Source organism: Chiloscyllium plagiosum, chromosome 10 (assembly GCF_004010195.1).
Source record: "Chiloscyllium plagiosum isolate BGI_BamShark_2017 chromosome 10, ASM401019v2, whole genome shotgun sequence".
NCBI lineage: Eukaryota > Metazoa > Chordata > Chondrichthyes > Orectolobiformes > Hemiscylliidae > Chiloscyllium > Chiloscyllium plagiosum.
In genome coordinates, this window is record NC_057719.1 from 5,180,247 (window position 1) to 5,206,170 (window position 25,924).

Sequence of the window (25,924 nt, forward strand, 5' to 3'; positions counted from 1 at the left end):
ACACCTGGCCTGGTTCATTACCACGTACCAGATCCAGTGTGGCCTGCCCTTGTCAGCCCTTCGACATGCTGTGTCAGGGAGCCCACCTGCACCCATTGGACAAAAACTGATCCATCCAACATATTAGAGTGAAAGCATTTCCAGTCAATGTTGGGGAAGTTAAGGTCCCCCATAATGACCGGGGAGAAAGTGAGGTCTGCAGATGCTGGAGATCAGAGATGGAAAGGTGTTGCTGTAAAAGCGCAGCAGGTCAGGCAGCATCTAGGGAACAGGAGAATCGACGTTTCAGGCATTAGCTCTAGGGTTCACCTGAAGAAGGGCTAATGCCCGAAACGTCGATTCTCCTGTTCCCTAGATGCTGCCTGACCTGCTGCGCTTTTCCAGCAACACATTTCCACCCCCATAATGACCACCCTGGTCCTTTCACTCCTACCCAGAATTGTTTTGCCAATCCTCACTTTTGACTCACTCATTCCCACTCATCCTCAATCATCCCCACTTCTGACCTTATGAGGGAAGGTCATTGATGAAGCAGCTGAAGATGGATGGGCCTAGGACACTACTCTGAGGAAATCCTACAGAGATGTCCTGGAGCTGAGATGACTGACCTCCAACATTCACAACATATTCCTATATGCCAGGCATGACTTCAATGAGAGAAGAGTTTGCCTCTGATACCCATTGATCCCAGTTTTGCCAAGGCTCCTTAATGGCACACTCAGTCAATGCGGCCTTGGAGTGCTGTCACTCTCACCATTTAAAAAGTAATAAGAGGGACTGTCTCACACGAATCATTTTGAAGTGCTTTGGCATGTCTCATGGATGTGAAAGGTGCTTTATAAATACAAGTTCTCCCTGCTCAAGGATTTGAAGAAAAGTACTAAATAAAGCATTTATTTAGGCCTAACCATCTTTACCATTAACCAGAAACTCAACTGGACTCACCAAATAAACACAGTGGCTACAAAAGCAGCAGCAAATAACTCATCTCCTGACTCCCCAAAGCATGTGCACCATCTTCAAGGCACAAGTCAGGGGTGCTTTTAGATTAGATTAGATTACTTACAGTGTGGAAACAGGCCATTCGGCCCAACAAGTCAACACCGCCCCGCCGAAGCGCAACCCACCCAAACCCCTACCTTTACCCCTTTCCTAACACTACGGGCAATTTAGCATGGCCAATTCACCTGACCTGCACATCTTTGGACTATGGGAGGAAACCGGAGCACCCGGAGGAAACCCACGCAGACACGGGAAGAACGTGCAAACTCCACACAGTCAGTCGCCTGAGGCGGGAATTGAACCCGGGTCTCTGGCGCTGTGAGGCAGCAGTGCTAACCACTGTGCCACCGTGCCGCCCACAGATGCTGTGGGATACTCTCCACTTGCCTGGATGGATGCAGCTCTAACAACACTCAGAAAGCTTGACATCATCCAGGACAAAGCAGCCTACTGCTCAAGGATTTGAAAAATGCTAAATAAAGTTACTGCTTATGTGTGTGTGTAAACTACATGGAAGAGTGTTGGAAGCAGGTTTATCAGGAATGTTCAAAAGGAAATTGAATAAAATCCTGTAATTGGAACAGTCAGGCCTGGGAGTGAGGTCATCTGAGAACTCCCAGAGTTATGATGGGCCAAGTGTGATACTCTGAGCTTGCAGTCAGTCTGGCTGTTGGTTTGCCATCAGTTGATTTTCTTCACTGGCTGACACCAGTTTTAATGATGAGGGAAGGTCATGTGCCTCATTGCCTCGTGAGTCACAAGGTTATAAGTTAAAGTCTACTCTCATCAATTTGGCTAACAGCCCTTCATAATGAAAATTTTTAAAATGGGATCTTGCTGTGCATAGCTTGGCCACACCAGATCACCTGACCGGTTGCAGAGCGCTTTGGAAACTGTGAGCGGTGCTATGTAGATGCATGTTCTTCCTTTTTGCTGAGGAACCCAGTTCCTCCCCGTCACTCTGTGGAAAGTTTGCAACCTGTGGATTTGCTGCTGGGAGACAGGTGCCAGGCAATAGGGTCAGGAGGAGGCCATTCAGCCCTCCAAATCGATCAGCCATTCTGCCAAATCATGGCTGATTTTCTGCTCAACACTATTTTGCCACACTCTCTCCATCTCCCTTGGTGTCCTTAATACCCAAGGTCACTACCAGCAGTGCTGAGGAAGGGTCACTGAACCCAAAACATTAATGCCACTTTCTCTCCACAGATGCTGCCAGACCTGCTGAGTTTTCTCAACAATTTCTGTTTTGGTCACTAACATGGAACAGTGAATTCCACAGGGGACTAGCTGCATGATCCAGGACATGTTAGAGTTTAAATAATTACAGCAATAAGTAAACAGCTTTAGAGAAATTTCCAGGGCTTGAGTCACAATTGAAGGCATTTAATCCTAAAAACAACAAAGGTGGTCTGACAACCGACAGGAAAGCTAAACTGTTGGAAGTCCAGCTGGAGCATAATGGCTCGGACTCATTCCTGGAGGGAGGAGTTCGGCAAAAATAAGAACCAGGAGCTGGAGTAGGGCTCTCAGACCTTCAGGTCTGCTTCACCATTCAACAGTCAAGGCTGATCTTCTGTCATAAGTCTATTTTCCTACAATGACCCCTACCCTTTCATTCACTTGAGATTCTAATCAGAGAAATTCTGCACTTTTGGAATACTGATGAAGGAAGGATGTTGTGAAACTTGAAAGGGTTCAGAAAAGACTTAGAAGGATGTTGCCAGGGTTGGAGGGTTTGACCTATAGAGAGAGAGAGACTGAATAGGCTGGGGCTATTCTCCCTAGAACTTCAGAGGTTGAGGGGTGAGCTTATACAAGTTTGTAAAATCATGGGGGACATGGATACAGTGAATAGCCAAGATCTTTTCTCTGGGGTGGGAGAGCCCAAAACTAGAGGGGCTTTAAGGTGAGAGGGGAAAGATTTAACAGGAACATAAGGGGCAACTTTTTCACGCAGAGGATGGTGGGTGTATTGAATGAGTTGCCAGAGGAAGTGGAGAAGGCTGGTCCAATTACAGCATTTAAAAGGCATCTGGATGTGTATATGAATAGGAAGGGTACAGAGGGATATGGGCCAAATGCTGGCAAATGGGACTAGATTAATTAGGATATCTGGTCAGCATGGACACATTGGACGAAAAGGATTAGTTTCTGTGCTGTACAACTCTATGACTCCAAGGGTCTATTATCAGCACCTTGATATATTTTCATCAGAATATTTTGGACGGTGGGCACTACTGAAAATCCTGACAACTGATTTGTGACACACGTAGAATTTGGGGTCAAGAGTGTGGAGTTGGAAAAGCATAGCAGTCAGGCAGCATCCGAGGAGCAGGAAAATCGACGTTTCAGGCAGAAGCCCTTCATCAAAAAGCCCTTCCTGATGAAGGGCTTTCATCCGAAACGTAAATTTTTCTGGACCTCGGATGCTGCCTGACCTGCTGTGCTTTTCCAGCACCACACTCTTGACTCTAATCTCCAGCATCTGCAGTCCTCACTTTCGCCTTACACGTAGAATTTGGCCAAGCTCATGCCCGAAACGTCGATTCTCCTGCTCCTTGGATGCTGCCTGACCTGCTGCGCTTTTCCAGCAACACATTTTCAGCTCAGGTCAGGTTATGCCAACCAAGAGTCTGTCGGGAAAATACTTCAAACCACATTCCAGTGACTCAGCAGAAAAACACAAGGCAGTGCTGAGGGACTGCCTCACTGTCAGAAGCTCTCTCAAGTATGGCACTGGAAAAGCACAGCAGGTCAGGCAGCATCTGCAGAGCTGGAGAGTAGAAGTTTTGGGCATAAATCCTTTATCAGGAATGGGGGTGCGCAAGGGGCCTGAAAGATAAGTGGGAAGGGGCTGGGGGCTGGGGCTGGGGGGAAGGTAGCTGGGAAGGCAATAGATAGATGAAGGCAATGGCTATAGGCTGGAATGGAGGGTGGGAAGGTGGGAAAGACCAGCACATAGTCAATGGGCTGAGTGGCCTCCTCCTGCGTCTTATTGCGTGGGATCTTGCTGTACCGACATGGCATATCACATTTCCTACAGTGCAATAGGGAGTAGACTTTCACCTCACCACTCCCACCCCCACTCCCAGAGAAGCCCCCTCCTCAGTAATAAATAAAGCAAAGAACTGCGGATGCCGAGGTCTGAAAGGCAAACAGGAATTGCTGGAGAAACTCAGCAGGTCTGGCATCTTCTGAGAGTGGAGGTGTTCTTTATCAGAGAGTGGAAGGTCAGAAGGGACAGTAAATAACCCTCAAGCGGTAGGATCAGGAATCCCTCATTGATGAAGCGCTGTGAGAAGTCCCGACGGTGCCTACCGGCGCCACATCAACGCACGTCTTTCTTTATTTAAAATATGGTGAAATTGTTTCTGCAAACCCTAAGAATATTTAAAACACAAGGTCCACAGACCAGCCGAGCCCCAATCAATTCAGTCTCTGGCCTCCCAGAATTGATGGGAGTGGGGAGCGGAAGGAGGATGCATTGGGGTTCACTGTCCTGCACATCCCCTTGTTGCTGAGCGCACTTTACCTGCCCCACACAAGCCCCTTCTGGAACAACATAACAACTGCGGAGGAAACCAAAACAGGAATTGCGGCAGAACCCCAGCAGGTCTGACAGCATCTGTGGAGAGAGAAAGCGGAGTTAAACTTTCCGGTCGCAGTGACCCTTCTTCAGAATGTTCTCAGCTAAGACACGCAATTTCTACCCACATGCCTGGAACTAGACGGTATATATAATGACGTGCCGAAACGGCACTGTCTCAATCAGGTCGTTTCTCCCTTCGTGGTTTCAGCACAGGGACTGGGGATGTACATGTGCTGTCTGTGTTTATAAACAGCCAGTTTACAAAGACTGAAGCAAACTTTCACTCAGGTTCTCAATATTTTTTTCCAATGTTTGGCGTGGCGTGAACTCACAAAAAAACAAACACAAAGCAACAGCTGCTCTGTTACTGCACTAGCGACTAAAACTTTCATCCTGTTTTTGTGTTCTTTTAAATATTTACACAACTGCTTGAACTCAGAATTACAGAAATGCCAGTGATACAGAAATGCACGTAAGTTCTTTTCGTTTTGCCTGCTGGTTTTCTCACCTGTTTTGTTAATTTGGGAGGGGGTAAAGGACTTGTTGAAGGTGATGCTGGTGAAGGTGGGGATGTGGGTGGTGAGGAGGGAGATGGGGTTGGGGGGGGAGAGCAGAGATGGAAGCATTTACAATTGCCAGCGCTGGGGATTATGGCAGGGCGGTGTGTAACATCAACACTGGGCTACAGCAATATTTTCTGCACCAAGGGCAGCTGTAAGCAGGAAGTGGAGAGTTGAGCGTGAGCGATAAAAGGGGAATTGTTTGAAACTTTCATTGGCCCAAGGCTCCTTGAAGCCTGAATTAAACAGTGTTTGTTTTCTCTCTCTCCGCCTGAGGGATGAGGTTTCACTCTGACCGGAGCTGCCGCTCACTCTCGGCTCAGCTGCAGCTGCCTGTCTGACTTGGATTTGCCTTGTTGGAGCCTCCTGGAGGTTTGCTGTGCCCCGGCCAGCCCTGGAAACACATTGTTGTCGGCATTGTCGCTGCCTCAGAGATACCGGGTCGCTGCAGGTTGTGATTTTGGTTGTGTTGTATTAAGCCAGGGTCTTGGTCTCTCTCTCTCTCTCTCTCTGTCAGAAACTTCTGAAAGTACAAACAGAAAATTCAAGAAACGCTCAACAGCTCTCCTCCTGTGGACAGTGAAAGGGAATTAACATTTCACCTTCCATCACAACTTTTATTTTTGACCGGAAATGTTAATTCTTTCTATCCCTCCACAGATGCTGCCAGGTTTGCTGAATTTCTCCAGCACTTTCTGTGCTTGTTTTGTTTTACCTTTACAGGTTAGGTGAGTGTTTTATTTTAGAAACAGCGTTGTCTATCGAATAATGACTGAATGATTTGGACTGTTCACTTTGTTGTGACAAGAATAGACTCGACAATTAATGGGTGTTTGCTCACTCGACATTTTTCAGATGTGTTTACTTAATTAAGGGCCAGGGAGTGCGCTGGGATGGATGATGAGACAACCCAGCAGTTACTCTTTACAGGTCTGTGCGTGTGTCAGACTGGAGCTGTCAGCAGCCACTGGGCAATTACACTCTCCTACCCATTAATCAGCTTGGAAATTCCACAGACTCGAGAGCGCACGTATTCTAGTCTGAAACTCTTAGGCCTGCACTGAGGGAGTGCTGTGCTGTCGCAGGAGCTGACAGACAGAAGCCTGTCAGAAGAAACTTTGATCCGGTCACATCTCATGACTGTTACTTAGGAACTAAGAAATTGAAGTCTCTCTTTGCTTAGCCAATGCAAAGCAGGGACCAACAATGTGGAAAGATTTTTTTTAAATGCTTGAGATCACAGCGGCCCAGACAGCATCCATGGAGAGAGAGCATGTTAACGTTTCGAGGTGTCTCTTCATCAGGACACTGTGAGCACCCGCTGTGACCTCCAGCATTTTGGTTTGTTTTCAGTACAGATTCCAGCATCTGCAGTAATTTGCTACTACGATGTATAAAGAAACCCTGATCTGATTTCACAGGACCGACTGAGAAGGGTGAACTCCATTGGTGTGGAAACGGTGACCTAGGGTTAATGTCACTAGAACAGTAATATAGGAGCTGGGGATATATAGTTCAAATTTGGAATGTTTGTTTATTTAAAAAATATGTCAGTCATTGAAGGCTGGGTTGAATGATGACTGCAAAACTATCTTCAATTGTTTCAAAACCCTGCCTGGTTCATTAGTGCCTTTTGGTAAGGAACATCTGTCATTCTTTACCTGATCTGGCTCCAGACTAACAGGAATTTAAAATAACCATTGACGCGCTCTTTTATTAGAGACAGACAGAGAGAGAAAGCTGGCAGTTAATTTAAACTGAGAGTCACCATGCCTGATTGAGGGGAAATGTTGAGAAGGGACGTTGTGTGGGAATTGAGGCAGCGCTGTTAGTGTTACTCTACATTACACACCAGCCACATGAGTGAATGGCCCAGCCAGTGCCAAGCAAGCCACTCAGTTTGAGGGCAATTAGAAATGGGCAATAAATGCTGATCTTGTCAGTGATGCCTGCAAACCATGGAAGAATAACAATACCTCAGAAATTGAAACAGGGAATTCAATAAGTTAGTTGGATTCCCAAAAGACATTTGATAAGGTGCCACCCATTAGACTTCATAGTGAGATCCTGTGCATGGATAGAGGATTGATTAACTAATAGAAAACAGAGAATTAGGATAGTGGAGCATTTTCATGATGGCAACCTGTAACTAGTGAACTGCAATAGGGATCAGTGCTGGGGCCACAAATATTTACAATATACAATATAGAGAGAAGGTTGAGAGGTGACTTAATAGAGACATACAAGATGATCAGACGGTTAGATAGAGTGGACAGTGAAAGTCTTTTTCCTCAGATGGTGATGGCTAGCATGAGAGGACATTAGCTTTAAATTGAGAGGTGATAGATATAGGACAGATGTCAGAGGTGGTTTCTTTACTCAGAGAGTAATAAGTGCTTGGAACGCCCTTCCTGCAATAGTAGTAGACTCCCCAATTTTAAGACATTTAAATGGTCATTGGATAAACATATGGATGATAACAGAATAGTGTGGGTTAGATGGGCTTCAGATTGGTTTCAGAGGTCGGCGCAACATCGAGGGCCAAAGAGCCTGTACTGCGCTGTAATGTTCTATGTATGGCAGGCTGGTTAGTAAAGTTAGATCACATGGGATTCAGGGACAGCTAGCCCATTTGCTACAAAATTGGCTTGACTGTAGGAGACAGAGAGTGGTGGTAGAAGAGTTCAGACTGGAAGTCTGTGACCAGAGATGTGCTGCAATAATTGGTCCTGGGTCCACTGTTGTTTTTCATTTATATAAATTATTTGAATGAGAATTTAGGAGACATGGTTAGTAAGTTTGTGGATGACGCCAACATTGATGGTGGACAATGAAGGTGGTTATCTAATGCTACAACTGGGCCATTGGCTGTGGAATGGCAAATGGAGTTTAATTCAGATAAATGTGAGGTGTTGCATTTTGGTAAGACAAACCAGGACAACATTTACCCGATTAATGATAGAACCCTAGGGAACGCTGTTGAACAGAGAGACCTGAGAATGCAGGAACACAGTTCCTTGAAAGTGGCATCACAGATAGACAGGGTGGTGAAGAAGGCGTTTGGCATGCTTGTCTTCATCGGTCAGAACATTGAGTACAGGAGTTGGGACATCATGTGACAGCTATACAAGCCAATGGTAAGGCTACATTTGGAGTACTGCACGCAATTGTGGTCACCCTGCTAAAGAAAGAATATTATTAAACTGGAAAAGGTGCAAAAAAGATGGTGCTGAGACTGGACAGTTTGAGTTATAAGGGGAGGCTGGATTGGCTGGGATGTTTTTTCGCTGGAGCATTGGAGGCTGAGGGGTGATCTTATAGAAGTTTATAAATCATAAGGAACATGGATCAGGTGAATAGCCAAGGTCTTTCCCCCTGAGTAGGGGAGTCCAAACCTAGAGGGCATAGGTTTAAGGTCAGAGGAGAAAGATTTAAAAGGGACCTGAAGGATAACGTTTTCACACAGAAGGTGGTGCGTGTATGAAATGAGCTGCCAGAGGAAGTCGTGGAGGTGAGTGCAGTTACAACATTTAAAAGACATTTGAAATGGGTCAAATGCAGGCAAATGGGACTAGTTCAGATTTTGAAATTTGTTCGGCATGGATGAATTGAGCCAAAGGGTCTATTTCCATGCTCTATGACTTGATGACTCTATGACTTTTTGGCTTGTCTAGAATAATGCAATGTGACTTTATTAAAGCATGTAAGATTTTTAGAAAGCTTGACGGGGTGGATATGGATAGGTCGTTTCCCCTATGGGATAATCGCAGATCAGAGGGCAGAGTCTCACAATAAGGGGTAACAAATTGTAGATGGCAATGAGGGGAAATGGTCTTTTGGTGAAGAGGAGAAGTTAAAAATAAAATTAACTTTGTGAAGCCAGATGGAATGAGATTACAGCTCTGAGCTCTGTAATCAAAAGAACTTGCATTTATATAGCACCTTTAATGTGGTGAACTATTCCAGGAGTCTTCAAAAGAGCATTGTGAAAAAAAAGGCACTGAAGGAAATATTAGAACATGCTTCGTCAAATAATAGGGTTTTATAGAGTATCCTTTTATTTCTTTGATGGGATGTGGATGTGTGGGGAGTTGGATAATGGGATGAGGTTACAGAATTGGGGTGGCAGTGGGGAATCTGAAATGACGCGAGTTATGAATAGAGGCATTGCAAGGGCAAGAGTTAACATAGGCCACTGAGAAAGCAGTGAGAGATAAATGGGACTGGGTGTGAATTAGGTTTCTGGGCAGCCAAAGGACATAAGCCATGAACTTGTCCCTTCCGAGGCATTATCTTCCTGACTAGGGTCAGCATTTGGTTCAACTCCGTACCAGCCCAGAGTCAGTGACCTATAGCAGGGCACCCAGTCCAGGGATATAACGTAAGGGCATTTTGTTATTGGGGCACAGACCTCGAAATGAACCATTTTTTTTGCCAAAGAGAATACATTAGTGGTTTAAGGTATACACAAAATGTACTTGCATTTATATAGCACCTCTGGCATGGTAAGATACTTAAGAACCTAAAAAAATGTTCAATGACAGAAAATATTTTCTCCAACACATCATGAGGGGCAGAGTCCAACATGCAACTGTTTATAAAGAATAATTCACCCTCACCCCCTTCTCCATCCTCCTGCGAGGCCCCATTAAAACACTCATTTATTTTGTCATGACACAAGGGAATTGAACCTCAGGGCTGCTGACCTCAGCAGTTAAGTATCACATTGGGTGGCACCTTTCCTGAAATAAACCACCAGAGAGTTGTTATAGACTCGAGTAAATCATTGCCAAACCCAACCACACTCCCTTTGGGCTAAAGAATCAGAACAAATGTGAAGAAATTTAAGAAGTCTAAGCTTTTGCTAGATGACGTTCCCTCACCTCAGTGGGTAACCAAGGTGACTAGGCAACCAATCCATTGCTCAACCCTATGTAGGCAGCAGAACTCTGTAATTTAACCTCCCACAGACTCATAATGGGTGAGTAACGTATATTAGAACAATCTGGCAAAAAAAATGCATTCTTTCATTTGTACAAAACAATAAAAGTTCCTCCTGAAACCATTCAATGATTTTTGGCTTGGGCTGAAATTGATACTGATAGAGTCATAGAGCACAGAAACAGGCCATTTGGCCCACTGTGTCTATGTCAACGACAAACATCAAACTGCATATAAAAACCAAAAGAACTACAGATTCTGTAAATCAGAAACAAAAACAGAAATTGCTGGAAAAGCTCAGCAGGTCTGGCAGCATCTGCGGAGAGAAATCAGAGTTAACGTTTCGGTCTCTGATCTCCCCCCACAGATGCTGCCCGGCCATGCTGAACTTTTCCAGCGATTTCTATTTTTGTACCAAACTCCATATATCCTATTGACCTGCACTTAATCCATAGCCTACTAGCCCTGGCATTTTAAGTGCTCATCCAGATGCTTCTTAAATGTAGTGAGAGTGCTTGCCCCCATTACCGTCTCAGGCCGCATAGTCCATCTTTCTCACTGGGTGATAGCAAAACACTCTCTGATCCTCTCGAAACCACTTACTCCTCACCTTAATCCAATGCCCTCTGGTACTGCCGAGAATTGTACCATCAATTTCATCTCACTGGGGATGAAAACAAGAGGCATTGCCAGAATTTGGATTGGCTTAGACTTCCTCCTGAGGAGGATGGTGGACACAGTCCCACTGTACAAACTGGATTCTTCATTCTCTTGACAGCGCAGTGTCAGGTGAGCGCCATAGTGCTTCTTAATATTGCTCCATTGGTTGAGCAGGTCCATACAATGACCACAACAATCCCAGGTTCTATCTGGGCTAATGGAGGAAGCAGCAGCATTGTGTTAATACCTCTATGTTAGTCATCCAGAGGCAAAGGTTACCGCTGTGGGTACATACTTCAAATCCTGCTAAGCTAGATGGTGGAATTTAAGCTGAATTATATCATTAAATCAGTAATTATAAAATTATTCTGTCAATGATTGTTTCCATGAAGGGACAATATCTGCTTTCCCTACCTGGCATACTTGAGACTCCAGGTCCACAACAATATGATTGCCTGCCCCTCTGGAATGGCCTAGTGAAATACCATTCTGTTCAGTGGCACATGAGGCTGAGTGATCACTTTTGGTCTTGCGGTGTCATCCAAATCCCATGGGGAGGGTGGTAGAGCCCCTACCTCAGAGCCAGAAAGTCAGCATTCAAGTCCCAACCGCCCTAGAGATACATCATGCCATGTCTGACCAGATTGATGAAAAATGCCCTGTAACAGAAGAAATATAAGAAGTCTCCAGGCTGCACTGAACCATTCCAACTCACTAAGGGTGGTTCTAGGGATGTTTTACTTAGAGCCATAGAGTATGACCGCACTGGAAAAGGCCCTTCAGTCCACCATCTCTACACTGGTCATCAAGCACTTCTTCACTCTAATCCCATTTCCAACACATGGCCCATTATGCTGTGGTATTTGACGTACCCATCTAAAGAGTTTTTAAGTGTTGTGAGGATTCCTAACTCTACCAACAGTGAATTCCAGACACCACTATCCTTCAGATGAAAATATTCTCCTTAAAAGTCCTCTCTACCTCCTGTCCCTTACCTTAAGTCTATGCCTGCTTATTGACCTTCTACTAAGGGGAAAAGTTTCTTTCTATTTACCCTGTGTATGCCGTCAGAACTTTGTCAATCAGGTCCCCCCTCAGCCTTCTCTGCTCTAAGGCAAACAACCTAAGCCTACCTAGTCTCGCTTCCTAACTGAATTGTTCTACCATGGGCAGCATCCTAGTGAATCATTTCTACACCGTCTCTAGTGCAATCACATCCTCCCTATTGTGTAGCAACTAGAACAGCATACACTGTTCCTCCTGTGGCCTAATCACCATTATATCTAAGCTCCATCATTACAACCTTGCTCATGTATTCAGTTCCTTGATGAATAAAGGCAAGAATCCTATATGTCTTCTAAACCACCTTATCCACCCATCCTGCTGCCTTCAAGGCTCTATGGACATGCATACCAACATCTCTCCGGTCCTCTGTACTTCCTAGAGTCTTACCATTTAATGCGTTAGCAATACGTCATAGGATGGGGAAAGAAACTGCAGGGGATGGGTACAATTGAAATGTGGAGCATGTTCAAGGAACAGCTACTGCATGTTCTTGATAAGTATTTACCTGTAAGGCAGGGATGAAATGATCAAGTGAGGGAGCCGTGGTTTACTAAAGAAATTGAATCTCTGGTCAAGAGGAAGAAGGAGGCTTATGTAAAGATGAAATGTGAAGGCTCAGTTAGGGGAGTTACAAGTTAGCCAGGAAGGACCTAAAGAGAGAGCTAAGAAGAGCCAGGAAGGGACATGAGAGGTTGTTAGCAGATAGGAAAACTTTAAAATTTTCTATAGGTATGTCAGAAATAAAAGAATGACTAGAGTAAGATTACGGCCAGTCAAGGTCAGTAGTGGGAATTTGTGTGTGGGGTCCGAGGAGATAGGAGAGGCACTAAATGAATATTTTTCGTCAGTATTCACACTGGAAAGTGACAATGTTGTCAAGGAGAATACTGAGATACAGGTTATTAGACTAAACGGGATTGAGGTTCATGAGGAGGAAGTGTTAGCAATTCTGGAAAGTGTGAAAAAAGATAAATCCCCTGGGCCTTACGGGAGTTTTCCTAGGATACTCTGGGAAGCTAGGGAGGAGATCGCAGAACCTTTGGCTTTGATCTTTATGTTGTGATTGTCTGCAGGAATAGTGCCAGAAGACTGGAGGATAGCAAATGTTGTCCCCTTGTTTAAGAAGGGAGGTAGAGACAACCCTGGTAATTATAGACCTGTGAGCATTACTTTGGTTGTGGGTAAATTGTTGAAAAAGGTTATAACAGATAGAATTTATAATAATCTGGAAAGGAATAATTTGAATAGAGATAGTCAACATGGTTTTGTGAAGGGTAGGTCATGTCTTTTGAAAAGACTTCTTTGAGAAGGTGACCAACAGGTGGATGAGGGCAAAGCAGTTGATGTGGTGTATATGGATTTGAGTAAAGTGTTTGATAAGGTTCCCCACAGTAGGCTATTGCACAAAATATGGATACATGGGATTGAGGGTGGTTTAGTGGTTTGGATCAGAAATTGGCGAGAGGGTGAACGAAGATAAAGGGTGGTGGTTGTTGGGAAATATTCATCCTGGAATTCAGTTACTAGTGGTGTACAGCAAGGATCTGTTTTGGGGCCACTGCTGTTTGTCATTTTTATAAATGTCCTGGATGAGGGCGTAGAAAGATGGGTTAGTAAATTTACGGATGATAATAAGGTTGGTAGATTTGTGGAGTGCCGAAGGATGTTGCAGGTTACAGAGAGACATAGATAAGCTGCAGAGCTGGGCTGAGAGGTGGCAAATGGTGTTTAATGCGGAAAAGTGTGAGATGATTCACTTCATAAGGAGTAACAGGAATGCAGAGTACTGGGCTAATGGTAAGATTCTAGGTTGAGTCGATGAGCAGGGAGATCTCAGTGTCCATGTGCATAGATCCTTGAAAGTTGCCACCAGGTTGAGAGGGTTGTTAAGAAGGCAAACAGTGTGTTAACTTTTATTGGTAGAAGGATTGAGTTTCAGAGCCACGAGGTCATGCTGCAGCTGTATAAAACTCTGGTGCGGCCACACTTGAAGTTCTGGTTGCCGCATTATAGGAAGGATGTGGAAACATTGGAAAGCCCAAAGGAGATTTACTAGGGTGTTGCCTGGAATGGATGGAAAGTTTTATGATGAAAGGCTGATGGACTTGAGGCTGTTTTTGCTAGAGAGAAGAAGGTTGAGAGGTGACTTAATAGAGATATACAAGATCATCAGAGGATTAAATAGAGTGGAAAGTGAGAGCTTTTTTCTGAGATGGTGATGGCTCGCATAAGGTGGACATGGCTTTAAATTGAGGGATGATTATTATAGGACAGATGTCAGAGGTAGTTTCTTTACTCAGAATAGTAGGGGCATAGAATGTACTGCCTGCAACAGTAGTAGACTCGTCAACATTAAGGGCATTTAAATGGTCATTGGATGAACATATAGGCGAGAATAAAATAGTGTAGGTTAGATAGGCTTCAGATTGGTTTCACAGGGTGGCGCAACATTGAGGGCCAAAGGACCTGTACTGTGCTGTACTGTTCTATGTTCTATATTCACGATGGAAGACACAAGGAATATCCCAAAATTTCAAGACAGTCGAGGGCAGAGATGAGTACGGCAGCCATCAACAAAGAGAAAGTGCCAGAAAAACTTAAAGGTCTGAAAGTGGATAAATCACCTGGTAGAACACTGAAGGAGATAGCTGAAAAAATAGTGGAGACTTCAGTAGTGACCTTTCAGATATCACTAGAGTCAGAGAGGGTCCCAGAGGACAGGAAAATCACTAATATCATCCCCCTGTTTAAGAAGGCAAAAGACCGGAAATTACAGGCTGATTAGCCTGACCTCAAGTTGTTGGTAAGATTTGGAGTCCATTGTAAAGGATGAGATTTCTGAATACTTGGAAGTGCATGGTAAAATAGTAAAGTCATCATAGTTTCATCAAGGGGAGGTCATGCCTGACAAATCTTCTACAATTCTTTGAGGAGGTAACAAGTAGCTTAAACCAAGGAGAACGAATGGATATTATCTAACTTAACTTCTAGAAAGCCTTTGATAAGATGCCACACAGGAGGCTGCTGAGTAAAGTAAGGGCCCATGGTATCAGAGGCAAGGTGTTAGCATGGATAGAAGCTTGGCTGTCTGGCAGAAAGAATGGAGTGGAGATAAAATGGTCCTCCTCAGGGTGGCAGCTGGTGACAAGTGGTGTCCCACAAGGGTCAGTGTTGGGACCACAACTTTTCACTTTGTACATTTAACAATCTAGATTAAGGAACTGAGGGCATTCTGGCTAAGTTTACAGATAATACAAAGATAGGTGGAAGGGCAGGTAGTATTGAGGAGATGGGGAGGCTGCAGAAGGATTTGGACAGGTTAGGAGAGTGGGCAAAGAATACAACTTGGGAAATTGTGAGGTCATGCATTTTAGGAGGAAGAATAGAGGCATAGGCTATTTTCTAAATGGGGAGAAAATTCATAAGTCTGAAGTGCAAAGGGACTTATGAGTCCTAGGCTAGTTTTTTCTAAGGTAAACTTGCAGGTTGAGTCAGTATTTAGGAAGGCATGTACAATGGTGTCATTCATCTCAAGAAGACTAGAATATAAAAACAGGGATGTACTTCTGAGGCTTTATAAGGCTCTGGACAGACCACATTTAGAGTATTGTGAGCAATTTTGGGCCCCATACCTCAGGAAGGATGTACTGGCCCTGGAGCAGGTCCAGAGGAGATTCATGAGAGTGATCCCAGGAATTAAAATCTTAATGTATGAGGAATGTTTGAGGACTTTGGGACTATACTTGATGGAGTTTAGAAGGATGAAGGGAGATCTAATTGAGACTTACAGAATACTGAACAGCCTGGACAGAGCAGACATTGGGAAGATGTTTCCATTGGCAGGAGAGATGAGGACCTGAGGGCACAGCCTTAGAATAAAAGGAAGATGTTTTAAAATGGAGATAAGGAGAAACCTCTTTAGCCAGAGAGTGGTGAGTCTATGGAATTCATTACCACAGAAGGCTGTGAAGTCCAGGTCATTGAGTATATTTAAAAAGAGGTAGATAGGTTCTTGATTGCCAAGGGGATCAAAGATTATGGGGAGAAACCAGGAAAATGGGGATGAAAAGTTTATCAGCCATTTCGAATGGTGGGGCAGACTCAATGGAGCAAATGGCCTAATTTCTGCTCAATGTCTTATGTTTTATAATGTGTCCTCCATTTTGCTTGTTAATCCTTCCAAAATGCATCACCTCATTTTTTAGGACTAAATTCAATTTGTCACTGTTCAAACCATCTGACCAACCGATCAGTAGTCTAAGGCTTTCTGCCTTGCTTTACCACACTACCTATTTTAGTATCATCTGTACACCAACTGATAAAATGTTCTACATATACACAGCAAACAGCAAGGGGCTCAGCACCAAACTCTGTGATATGTCACTAGACAAAGGCTTGTGATTGGTGTTAGTTACGAAAATAGTTTGAATTGCAGTTACTAACTCTTTGACCATCTTCTTCTACTTCCTGCCAATTTTGGATTCAATTTGCAAATTTGCCCTGGACCTCAAGTGATTTTACATTCATGAATAGTATCCCGTGTAACCCTTGTCAAAAGCCTAACTGAAGTCCATATGGACCATATGAACTGAGCTAATTTAATCTGTACACCCAAAAACCTGCTCAAAAGAAAACCATATTTTTGAGACACGGTCTCCCTCAGACAAAGGCATGCTGACTATTCCCAATTAACTTGTGCTCAATCTGCTCTTATGTTATGGAGGAGGATTAATCATGTGCAATGAGACTAGGAGTAGGCTGGGTGACCCTTCCTGCTTATCTTCCATCTTGGCTCCATGTTCTCTCTTGCTCCTCATACCCCCCTTTCTGTCTGTCATTGATTACTCAGTGAACCTTCTTGTGAAGTCTGGCATGATCAGGATCGGACTCAGATGCCAGAAGTCAAATATCTTGCTGGGCTTCCCATGCGGATTCATGGATTAGCTCTAGATGAGATGGTAAAGGTGCTCAGGTATGGAATAATCAAATAGTCGCACAGCAGGCAGTGAGTACATTTGAGGAACATTAGAAAGTCAGAAACATTAACACAATTGTGGGCAATTCTCTGAGTTTCACTGGTGAGTGCACTTTAAAAAACAAAGGGCTTCCGTGACTGGAAAGTGCTTTGACATATCTGATGTTTGTGGAAATTACTATATAAATGAATGTCTTTTTACAGGGACCAGGTGTTGATTTTTATCTGATTAAAATTCTCCTGGTGAAGCGTCTTGACTGAAGTTTATAATGTTAAAGGTACTATAAATGAGGTTCTTGTTATAGATGGGACATCATTTTAACCTTTGGATTAAACTGTGACCTCCATCCTGCACTGTAGTCTTGAGAACTTCACTTGGCAAGAATTGCATTGGTGGGCTGGGATGGTTAAGGAAGCTGGGTGTTGTTGGTACTGGTCAATGAGAACACTCTGTAGCCTCTGGATAATGCACCACCCAAGATGGACAATATCCCACAACACGGTGTTCTCTCTCTCTCTCTCTCTGGAGCCAGCAGCACCACCTGTAGGTGATGCCACACACCTACACTCTATTTTAGAACTTAGAACATAGAACATTACAGTGCAGTACAGGCCCTTCAGCCCTTGATGTTGCGCCGACCTGTGAAACCAATCTGAAGCCCATCTAACCTACACTATTCCATTACGATCCATATGTTTATCCAATGACCATTTAAATGCCCTTAAAGTTGACAAGAAAGGAGAAAGTGAGGACTGCAGATGCTGGAGATCAGAGCTGAAAATGTGTTGCTGGAAAAGCGCAGCAGGTCAGGCAGCATCCAGGGAACAGGAGAATCGACGTTTCGGGCATAAGCCCTTCTTCAGGATTCCTGAAGAAGGGCTTATGCCCGAAACGTCGATTCTCCTGTTCCCTGGATGCTGCCTGACCTGCTGCGCTTTTCCAGCAACACATTTTCAGCTTAAAGTTGACAAGTCTACTACTGTTGCAGGCAGGCCATTCCACGCCTCTACTACTCTCTGAGTAAAGAACCTACCTCTGACATCTGTCCTAAATCTATCACCCCTCAACTTAAAACTATGTCCCCTCATGCTAGCCATCACCATCTGAGGAAAAAGGTTCTCACTATCCACCCTATCTAATCCTCTGATCATCTTGTATGTTTCTATTAAATCACCTCTTAACCTTCTTCTGTCTAACGAAAACAGCCTCAAATGTCTCAGCCTTTCCTCATAAGTTAGCTCTTATTCTATCTTCTCCTCAGATTGCAGAGTAAATTCAATCATATTATGACCACTTTAAGTTCCTTCACCTTAAGCTCCCTTATCAAGTCTGCCTCCTTGCACAACAGTAGATCCAGTATTGCCTGTTCCCTGGTAAGCTCCACCACAAGCTGCTCCAAAAAGCCATCTGGTAGACATTCCACATTGATTTATTTATTGTAATGTGCAGTTTGTTACAAAATACAGTGAAAAGCATTGCAGAGTGTTACTACTCTCTGATGGCATCTTAAAACATAGAAAAAATTATCTAAACATAGAATATTAAGACAGAAAAACGAAGAAATCACAGTCCTTCTTGTTAAGTGCTCCATCGTAGGCCATGGGACTAGTGGACAGCCATGTGTTCCCTTCACCATGCCACCACTGCTGGACCAAACGTCATCGCTCTTCAGCGCTATCCCATCTCCAAGGACATCCTCGCACCGCGAGTCATTGATGGACCTTGACAATGCCACCGGGTACCACATTAGTTCAAACTCATCTCCCACCCTCGCCGTGAGTCCCCATGGGCCCACCTTGCTGATGCAGAAGCTGCTGGTGCTGCAGGGTCTCATCATTCCTGATGAAGGGCTTTTGCCTGAAACGTCGATTTTCCTGCTCCTCGGATGCTGCCTGATCTGCTGTGCTTTTCCAGCACCACTCTAATCTTGACTCTGATCTCCAGTATCTGCAGTCCTCACTTTCGCCTGCAGGGTCTCATACAAGGTCCGAATTCACATCTGTCTCTGTGAACCTGCGCCGGACGCAGACCCCACCGGGAACCCAAACTCACCTCCACAGCTGCACACCAGGAGTCTGGGCTGCTGGACCTACTCTCCACTGGCAATGCCATCGCTGCAACTGAACTCTTAATAGAAAGAAAATAAACAAGAGAAGAGAGAGAAAAAAAGCAAAAAGAAAAGTGGAGGAGCATTGGGACGCCCTCCTCCACCGCTATCTTACCAGATGTCATTCCACAGCTGACATTGTCTGTTCCTGGTGAAGGGTTCCTGCCGTACGTCAGTTTTCCTGCTCCTTGGATGCTGCCTGACCTGCTGTACTTTTCCAGCACCACTCTAATCTTTTAGATTGTCTGTAGCATCTACATGTGGGGACAGTTTTCTAAAGGACGGTACAGGCAAGGAATCAAACTAAAGGAAAACTTCACTAAAACTTAAATAAGACACTCCACTGTCCTGGATAGAACCGGAATGTACACAGCACAGCTTCTTGAATCACAGGATGTACATACAGAAGGAAACCATTCAGCCTATGAAGTCTGTGCTGACTATTATGATGGGGGAATCAGTCCTACATTCCATCTCTTTCCCCGTGATTATATTTTTCTCAAAATATCTTATGCAGTTCCTTTTTGAACTTTACTGTTGAGTCTATATCCATTACCCTAATGGACAGTGCATTGAGAATCCTGACCATGTATTGTGTGATAATATTTATCCTCATGTCCCCTCTAGTTTTTGCTATGATCGTCATAAGTTTGTAGCCTAGGGTTTGTCAACTTTCAGCCATTGGAAACAGTATCTTTTATTTACTTTGTCTAATTCCTTCATAAGTCTAAATACTTCTATCAAATCTCTTCTTAGGCTTCTTTGCTGTAAGATGAACAGAGTATAAATCTATACTGGACCATTGCCCTGTGTATACAGTTAAGAAAGGCAGCTAGAAGCTGATTAGTTTGTTTAGGACATGGGCTCCTGTTTGGGAAGGATCAAGTGGAATAAACCACGTGAACCGAGTACTAAGACTGAGGTGCACTCATTTGGATCAACCTTTAAACTGAAGTCCTATCTATAACAACAATTTGGATTTGTATACAACTGTCAATGCAGTAAAAATCTCTGCACCAGGCCCCAAAGAAAGAAACCATCTGTTTAACAAGTTTCACAAGCACGAGACGTTTGAAAGTATTGTAATGCCATTGAAGCACCTTTTTTTAAAATGTGTAGTCATGGTTGTAATTTAAGATGCACAGGAAAATCCTGTAAACGGTAATATGATAATGACCAGATAATCTGTTTCTTTGAGATGTCAATTGAAATATTGAAACGTTGGTTGGGACAGCTTTTCTTGGATATGTGCAATGGGATTTTCTAGATCCACCTGAGTAGGTGGATAATCTTTTGTCCTAAGGACAGCATCTCTGGCAATGCGGCACTCCCTGCACGTGGAGCTAGCATTCAGTCCTTGGGGTGGGACCTGAAACCAGTACCTTGTGACTTGTGACTCACGAGATAAGCGTGCTACTCACTGAATAATAATTGACACAAGGGAACAGTAGCACAAGTGATCAAGTGCTTAGAAAAACAGGATTGATTTTTGAAACATTTTAAATGAGTGGAGAAAGCCACACAGTTTGAGGAGGACTTAGAAAGCTGAAGACTACCCCCCATCAATGCCAAACAACCCCAACTATCAGCAATCCCAGAGTTTCTTGGGAGAGACAGAGGCTTGGACTAAAGATCAAGATGAATAAAAGGTCAAGGAATTATATAATTCTTTACTGACTTCCTTTTGTGTTGAAAGCTAGTCCAGGAGATCACTTTAACCAGGATTTTTTTTTAAGCTGTTATTACACCCGGCTTTCACCTCTGGCCTAATTCACCTTTGAAAGTCTGCAGGGGCCCACACTAGCTCATTCTGACCATGGTTTTGAAATTGAAGAGAGGGCTTACATCCACCACAGCTCCAGTGAATGTTTAAAATCCCCCAATAATCCAGACCAAGATCTCACCCACCCATTGGCTTCTCAACTCTGGATGCTCCAGGAACTTTCATCACATGCCTTCACACTTTGAGCTGCACTAACGCCAGCTTCCCATCACTGGTCTATTCTCCAGCTCTTCTGCTTTCCATGGTCAATTGTTCAGGCTCTCTATTATCCAGCTGGATAAATCCTGATGGTTAGTGAAACCATTAGTTTCTTTTCCCTCAGTCGGAAATTGTGTGCCATTAACTTGTTTGAGTTTTTTGAAGAAATAACGAAGAGGATTGATGAGGGCAGAGCAGTGGACGTGATCTCCAAGGACTTCAGTAAGGCATTTGGCAAGGTTCCCCATAGGAGTCTGTTTAGCAAGATTAGATTACATGGAACACAAGGACAACTAGCCATTTGGGCGCAGAACTGGCTTGAAAGTAGAAGACAGAGGGTGGCAGTGGAGGGTTACCTTTCAGACTGGAGGCCTGTGACCAGTGGTGTGCCATACGGATCGGTGCTGGGTCCATTACTTTTCTTCATTTATATAAATGATTTGGATGTGAAGAATTGGAGATATGGTTAGTAAGTTTGCAGATGACACCAAAATTGGAGGGGTAGTCGACAGCAAAGGTTACCTCAGAGTACATTGGGATCTTGTTCAGATGGGCTGGTGGGCTGAGGAGTGGCAGATCAAATTTAATTTAGATAAATGTGAAGTGCTGCATTTTGGAAAAGCAAATCAGAGCAGGACTTAGACAATAAATGGTAGGTTTCTGAGGGGTGTTGCTGAACAAAGAAACCTTGGAGTGTATGTTTAGTTCCTTGAAAGTAGAGTCACAGGTGGACAGGGTAGTGCAGAAGGTGTTTGGTATGCTTACCTTTACTGGTCAGTGCATAGATTGTAGGAGTTGGGAGTTCATGTTGTAGCTGTACAAGATATCGGTTAGGCTAATTCTGGAATACTGCGTTCAATTCTGGTCTCCCTGCTACAGGAATGATATTGTGAGACTTGAAAGAGTTTAGAAAGATTTACAAAGATGTTGCCAGGGTTGGAGGGTTAGAGCTATAGGGAGAGATTGAATAGGCTGGGGCAGTTTTCCCTGGAGCATTGGAGGCCTAGGGGTGACCTTATAGAGGTTTATAAACTCATGAGGGGCATAGATAGGGTGAATAGCCAAGGTCTTTTTCATGGAGTGGGAGTGTCCAAAACTAGAGGGGATAGGTTTAATGTAAGAATGGAAAGATTTAAAAGGGTAAACGTTTTCAAGTAGAGGGTGGTGCGTATATGGAATGAGCTGCCAGGGGAAGTGGTGGAGGCTGGTACAATTATAACGCTTAAAAGGCATCCGGATGTGTATATGAATAGGAAGCGTTTAGAGGGATATGGATCAAGTGCTGGCAAATGGGACTAGATCAGTATAGGACATTTGGTCGGCCTTAATTTGGACTGAAGAGTCTGTTTGCATGCTATACAGTTCTATGATTCTAATTTTACAAGCGATAAATAAAGTGTTCAAAGAAAATGAAAATACCACTTTTATTTTGCCACATCCTGTGATTTCTTACCTTGCCTCTGGCTGGAGGCAGGGTCCAGGAGATTAAATCTCTAATTCCGGTAGAATGCAGCGAACAAAATGTTTATTTCTCAGCAATACTCAGGTCCTGCACCAAACGATTAAAAATTATTGAACAGTATGTTTATTGTTGATGTTTTGATCACAGAGGCAAATGATTGTTAAATTTGATTGTTAAGTTTGAAAGTGAGCAACCAGTCAGTACACACAATCACACTTAACAATCATTTGTCCCTGTGATCAAAAGATCAACAACAAACATACCCTTCAATAATTTTTAATTGTTTGGTGCAGGACCTGAGTATTGCTGAGAAATAAACATTTTGTTCAATCTTTTCATCTTGCATTCATTAGACCAATTACAAAAATACCCATGTAAAAGGAATAACAGCCATTAAATGTGATCATGCACAGTGGCTTAGTTAGGGTGGCATGGTGGCTCAGTGGTTAGCACTGCTGCCTCACAGCGCCAGGGACCCAGGTTTGATTCCCACCTCGGGCGACTGTCTGTGTGGAGTTTTGCACATTCTCCACGTGTCTGCGTGTGTTTCCTCGCACAATGTGCAGGCCAGGTGAATTGTCCATAGTGTTTAGGGTAAATGTAGAGGAATGGGTCTAGGGGGTTACTCTGCAGAGGGTTGGTGTGGACTTGTTGGGCTGAAGGGCCTGTTTCCATGCTGTAGGTAATCTAATCTAATCACTGGTCCATCAGGCAAAAGCCTTTCACCATCAAATATTTCAGATAGAAATTGATGGCAGAGGGCTGTCATAACATTTTGATGAGCACTTGTGATGGGCTAAATGCTACAAAATGGGATTGGGATTGTCAGATGGATGGTTTTGTCTGACGTGACTATGATGGGCTGAAGGGCTTTTTTCTGTGCTATAGGTTCCGATAACTCCTATGGTGCAGTGGTAGTGTCCCTACCTCTGGACGAGGAGGCCTTGATTCAATTTCCACCTGCTCCAGACGTGTGTTATAACATGTCTGAACAAGTTGATTAAAAATATCGAAAATGTTCCTCCTTCTTTACGTCGGTACATCTTACCACTGTCCTGATCACACAAGATGAAAAACTTCATCGAAATGTGTCTTTTTCCACAAAGCAATTTTTGTGAAACAATGCAAGAAACGTTGACCTGATAAGGGTGCAATAAGGGCATGAGGACTTGAATGCTTCTCTGGAACAGGCTCAGATAATTAAGTCGCATGTCATCTGAAAACTGAATGGGATGATAAATAAGTTTTCCATCTGTCCTACGGGGTATAAAGATTTCATGGTAGGAAAAAAGGGGAATTCTTGGCAAATATGTATCGACATCTGGTGGCGGTTTCATTGCTGCTTGTGGGGGCTTGTTGTGTGAAACTTCACTGTGTCTCCAACCTTGCAGTAATGTTCAAACCTACTTCATTGGTCCTGAGTTGCATCAGGGCTCACTGTAGTCTCAAAGGGCATGACGGAAAAGCAAGACCTTTGTCACAGATTTGTTTATGCTTTGTTCGTGTGGGGAGAGTAATCATTCTGTTAATTTAATGGTTGTCCAACTATCATCAAGCAATGTGAGATAAAAGCTGATTACTGATCTCAATCTTGAGATGAACTCAGAACATGGTTAGGAACATGGGACTGGGATATCATAGCAATTACAGAAACATGTCTCAGAGACGGGCAGGACTGACAGCTTAATGTTCCAGGATACAAATGCTACAGGAAGGATAGAAAGGGAGGCAAGGGAGGAGGGGGAGTGACGTTTTTGATAAGGGATAGCATTACAACTGTGCTGAGGGAGGATATTCCCAGATATACATCCAGGGAAGTTACTTGGGTGGAACTGAGAAATAAGAAAGGGACAATCACCTTATTTGGATTGTATTATAGACCCCCTTATAGTCAGAGGGAAATTGAGAAACAAACTTGTAAGGAGATCTCAGCTATCTGTAAGAATAATAGAGTTGTTACAGTAGGGGATTTTAACCTTCCAAACATAGACTGGGACTGCCATAGTGTTAAGGTTTTAGATGGAGAAGAATTTGTTAAGTGTGTACAAGACAATTTTCAGATTCAGTATGTGGATGTACCTACTAGAGAAGGTGCAAAACTTTGAGGAGAAAGTGAGGTCTGCAGATGCTGGAGATCAGAGCTGAAAATGTGTTGCTGGAAAAGCGCAGCAGGTCAGGCAGCATCCAGGGAACAGGAGAATTCCTGAAGAAGGGCTTATGCCCGAAACGTCGATTCTCCTGTTCCCTGGATGCTGCCTGACCTGCTGCACTTTTCCAGCAACACATTTTCAGCCAAGGTGCAAAACTTGACCTACTCTGGGAAATAAGGCCGGGCAGGTGACTGAGGTGTCAGTGGGGGAGCACTTTGGGGCCAGCGACCATAATTCCATTAGGTTTAAAATAGTGATGGAAAAGGATAGACTAGATCTAAAAGTTGAAGTTCTAAATTGGAGAAAGGCCAAGTTTGACGGTATTAGGCAAGAACTTCGAAAAGCTGATTGGGGGCAGATGTTCGCAGGTAAAGGGAAAATGGCCTTCAGAAATGAGATAACGAGAATCCAGGGAAAGTGTATTCCTGTCAGGGTGAAAGTAAAGGCTGGTAGATATAGGGAATGCTGGATACAAAGAAATTGAGGGTTCGGTTAAGAAAAAGGAAGGTATAGACAGGATAGATTGAGTGAATCCTTAGAGTATAAAGGAAGTAGGAGTATACTTAAGAGGGAAATCAAGAGGGCAAAAAGGGGACATGAGATAGCGATGGCAAATAGAATTAAGGAGAATCCAAAGAGTTTTTACAAATACATTAAGGACAAAAGGGTAACTAGGGCGAGAATAGGGCCCCTCAAAGATCAGCAAGGCGGCCTTTTTGTGGAGCCGCAGAAAATGGGGGAGATACTAAATGAGTATTTTGCATCAGTATTTACTGTGGAAAAGGATATGGAAGATATAGACTGTAGGGAAATAGATGACGACATCTTGCAAAATGTCCATATTACAGAGGAGGTGGTGTTGGTTGTCTTGAAACACATAAAAGTGGATAAATTCCCAGGACCTGATCAGGTATACCCTAGAACACTGAGACTGATTAGCAAGGTTAGATCTCATGGAATACAGGGAGAACTAGCCATTTGTATACAGAACTGGCTCAAAGGTAGAAGACAGAGGGTGACGGTGGAGGGTTGTTTTTCAGACTGGAGGCCTGTGACCAGTGGAGTGCCACAAGGATCGGTGCTGGGTCCTCTATTTTTTGTCATTTACATAAATAATTTGGATCTGAGCATAAGAGGTACAGTTAGTAAGTTTGTAGATGACACCAAAATTGAAGGTGTAGTGGACAGTGAAGATGGTTACCTTAGATTACAACAGGATCTGGACCAGATGCGCCAATGGGCTGAGAAGTGGCAGATGGAGTTTAATTCAGATAAATGTGAGGTGCTGCATTTTGGGAAATCAAATCTTAGCAGGACTTATACACTTAATGGTAAGGTCCGAGGGAGTGTTGCTGAACAAAGAGACCTTGGAATGCAGGTTCATAGCTCCTTGAAAGTGGAGTCGCAGGTAGATAGGATAGTGAAGAA

At 43.8% G+C, this 25,924-nt stretch overlaps 1 protein-coding gene across 2 annotated transcripts in view; it reads left to right on the plus strand.

Annotated features, from left to right (window-relative positions):
* The first annotated feature begins 4,767 nt into the window (after positions 1-4,767).
* LOC122553348 (ovarian cancer G-protein coupled receptor 1-like) overlaps positions 4,768-25,924 on the plus strand; it is a 28,254-nt gene continuing 7,097 nt past the window's right edge. The window contains exon 1 of one of the 2 annotated variants that reach the window (XM_043696931.1): positions 4,768-5,066. The gene's annotated coding sequence lies outside the window, so the exon portion shown is untranslated. Of the gene's footprint in view, positions 5,067-5,263; positions 5,606-25,924 lie in introns of those variants that run through there. The other variant, XM_043696933.1, reaches the window with a different exon arrangement.